A 4,041-nucleotide genomic window follows, 5' to 3' on the forward strand; every position below is an offset into this window, starting at 1 on the left:
TTCTATACGGCATCATAGGGGTTGAGGCAGCCATAAGGACGCCACCTGCACGGTTGAAAAGCATCAGCAGCGTTGACGGGAAAAACCCTAGTTGTCCTGACGCTAACCTAACTTGTCCTGACGCTAACCCTAGTTGTCCTGACGCTAACCCTAGTTGTCCTGATGCTAACCCTACATGTCCTGACGTTAACCCTAGTTGTCCTGACGCTAACCCTAGTTGTCCTGACGCTAACCCTAGTTGCCCTGACGCTAACCCTACTTGTCCTGACGCTAACCCTAGTTGTCCTGACGCTAACCCTACTTGTCCTGACGCTAACCCTACTTGTCCTGACGCTAACCCTAGTTGTCCTGACGCTAACCCTAGTTGTCCTGACGCTAACCCTACTTGTCCTGACGCTAACCCTAGTTGTCCTGACGCTAACCCTAGTTGTCCTGACGCTAACCCTACTTGTCCTGATGCTAACCCTAGTTGTCCTGACGCTAACCCTAGTTGTCCTCACGCTAACCCTACTTTTCCTGACGCTAACCCTAATTGTCCTGACGCTAACCCTACTTGTCCTGACGCTAACCCTAGTTGTCCTGACGCTAACCCTAGTTGTCCTGACGCTAACCCAGCTGTCCTGACGCTAACCCTAGTTGTCCTGATGCTAACCCTAGTTGTCCTGATGCTAACCCTAGTTGTCCTGACGCTAACCCTAGTTGTCCTGACGCTAACCCTAGTTGTCCTGACGCTAACCCTAGTTGTCCTGACGCTTACCCTAGTTGTCCTGACGCTAACCCTAGTTGTCCTGACGCTAACCCTAGTTGTCCTGACGCTAACCCTAGTTGTCCTGACGCTAACCCTAGTTGTCCTGACGCTAACCCTACTTGTCCTGACGCTAACCCTAGTTGTCCTGACGCTAACCCTAGTTGTCCTGACGCTAACCCTAGTTGTCCTGACGCTAACCCTAGTTGTCCTGACGTTAACCCTAGTTGTCCTGACGCTAACCCTACTTGTCCTGACGCTAACCCTACTTGTCCTGACGCTAACCCTAGTTGTCCTGACGCTAACCCTACTTGTCCTGACGCTAACCCTAGTTGTCCTGACGCTAACCTGAGTTGTCCTGACGCTAACCCTAGTTGTCCTGACGCTAACCCTAGTTGTCCTGACGCTAACCCTAGTTGTCCTGACGCTAACCCTACTTGTCCTGACGCTAACCCTAGTTGACCTGACGCTAACCCTAGTTGTCCTGATGCTAACCCTAGTTGTCCTGACGCTAACCCTACATGTCCTGACGCTAACCCTAGTTGTCCTGACGCTAACCCTAGTTGTCCTGACGCTAACCCTAGTTGTCCTGACGCTAACCCTACTTGTCCTGACGCTAACCCTAGTTGTCCTGACGCTAACTTTAGTTGTCCTGACGCTAACCCTACTTGTCCTGACGCTAACCCTAGTTGTCCTGACACTAACCCTAGTTGTCCTGACGCTAACCCTAGTTGTCCTGACGCTAACTCTAGTTGTCCTGACGCTAACCCTAGTTGTCCTGACGCTAACCCTAGTTGTCCTGACGCTAACCCTAGTCGTCCTGACGCTAACCCTACTTGTCCTGACGCTAACCCTAGTTGTCCTGACGCTAACCCTAGTTGTCCTGACGCTAACCCTACTTGTCCTGACGCTAACCCTACTTGTCCTGACGCTAACCCTACTTGTCCTGACGCTAACCCTAGTTGTCCTGACGCTAAATCTAGTTGTCCTGACGCTAACCCTAGTTGTCCTGACGCTAACCCTAGTTGTCCTGACGCTAACCCTAGTTGTCCTGACGCTAACCCTAGTTGAAATGACGCTAACCCTAGTTGTACTGACGCTAACCCTAGTTGTCCTGACGCTAACCCTAGTTGTCCTGACGCTAACCCTAGTTGTCCTGAAGCTAACACTAGTTGTCCTGACGCTAACCCTAGTTGTCCTGACGCTAACCCTAGTTGTCCGGACGCTAACCCTAGTCGTCCTGACGCTAACCCTAGTCGTCCTGACGCTAACCCTAGTCGTCCTGACGCTAACCCTAGTTGTCCTGACGCTAACCCTAGTTGTCCTGACGCTAATCCTACTTGTCCTGACGCTAACCCTACTTGTCCTGACGCTAACCCTAGTTGTCCTGACGCTAACCCTACTTGTCCTGACGCTAACCCTACTTGTCCTGACGCTAACCCAAGTTGTCCTGACGCTAACCCTAGTTGTCCTGACGCTAACCCTAGTTGTCCTGACGCTAACCCTAGTTGTCCTGACGCTAACCCTAGTTGTTCTGACGCTAACCCTAGTTGTTCTGATGCTAACCCTAGTTGTCCTGACGCTAACCCTAGTTGTCCTGACGCTAACCCTAGTTGTCCTAACGCTAACCCTAGTTGTCCTGACGCTAACCCTAGTTGTCCTAACGCTAACCCTAGTTGTCCTGACGCTAACCCTAGTTGTCTTGACGCTAACCCTAGTTGTCCTGACGCTAACCCTAGTTGTCCTGACGCTAACCCTAGTTGTCCTGACGCTAACCCTACTTGTCCTGACGCTAACCCTAGTTGTCCTGATGCTAACCCTACATGTCCTGACGTTAACCCTAGTTGTCCTGATGCTAACCCTAGTTGTCCTGACGCTAACCCTAGTTGTCCTGACGCTAACCCTACTTGTCCTGACGCTAACCCTAGTTGTCCTGACGCTAACCCTAGTTGTCCTGACGCTAACCCTAGTTGAAATGACGCTAACCCTAGTTGTCCTGATGCTAACCCTAGTTGTCCTGACGCTAACCCTAGTTGTCCTGATGCTAACCCTAGTTGTCCTAACGCTAACCCTAGTTGTCCTGACGCTAACCCTAGTTGTCCTGACGCTAACCCTAGTTGTCCTGACGCTAACCCTAGTTGTCCTGACGCTAACCCTTCTTGTGCTGACGCTAACCCTAGTTGTCCTGACGCTAACCCTAGTTGTCCTGACGCTAACCCTACTTGTCCTGACGCTAACCCTAGATGCCCTGACGCTAACCCTAGTTGTCCTGACGCTAACCCTAGTTGTCCTGACGCTAACCCTAGTTGTCCTGACGCTAACCCTACTTGTCCTGACGCTAACCCTAGTTGTCCTGACGCTAACCCTACTTGTCCTGACGCTAACCCTAGTTGTCCTGACGCTAACCCTAGTTGTCCTGATGCTAACCCTAGTTGTCCTGACGCTAACCCTACTTGTCCTGACGCTAACCCTAGTTGTCCTGACGCTAACCCTAGTTGTCCTGACGCTAACCCTAGTTGTCCTGACGCTAACCCTACTTGTCCTGACGCTAACCCTAGTTGTCCTGACGCTAACCCTAGTTGTCCTGACGCTCACCCTACTTGTCCTTACGCTAACCCTAGTTGCACTGACGCTAACCCTAGTTGTCCTGACGCTAACCCTAGTTGTCCTGACGCTAACCCTAGTTGTCCTGACGCTAACCCTACTTGTCCTGACGCTAACCCTAGTTGTCCTGATGCTAACCCTACTTGTCCTGACGCTAACCCTAGTTGTCCTGACGCTAACCCTACTTGTCCTGACGCTAACCCTACTTGACCTGACGCTAACCCTAGTTGTCCTGACGCTAACCCTAGTTGTCCTGACGCTAACGCTAGTTGTCCTGACGCTAACCCTAGTTGTCCTGAAGCTAACCCTAGTTGTCCTGACGCTAACCCTAGTTGTCCTGACGCTAACCCTAGTTGTCCTGACGCTAACCCTAGTTGTCCTGACGCTAACCCTACTTGTCCTGACGCTAACCCTAGTTGCCCTGACGCTAACCCTAGTTGTCCTGATGCTAACCCTAGTTGTCCTGACGCTAACCCTAGTTGTCCTGAAGCTAACCCTAGTTGTCCTGACACTAACCCTAGTTGTCCTGACGCTAACCCTAGTTGTCCTGACGCTAACTCTACTTGTCCTGACGCTAACCCTAGTTGTCCTCACGCTAACCCTAGTTGTCCTGACGCTAACCCTACTTGTCCTGACGCTAACCCTAGTTGTCCTGACGCTAACCCTAGTTGTCCTGACGCTAACCCTACTTG

This window comes from Phyllobates terribilis, unplaced genomic scaffold (genome assembly GCF_046119375.1).
Source record: "Phyllobates terribilis strain yellow unplaced genomic scaffold, ASM4611937v1 Scaffold_9__5_contigs__length_417890890, whole genome shotgun sequence".
Taxonomy (NCBI): Eukaryota; Metazoa; Chordata; class Amphibia; order Anura; family Dendrobatidae; genus Phyllobates; species Phyllobates terribilis.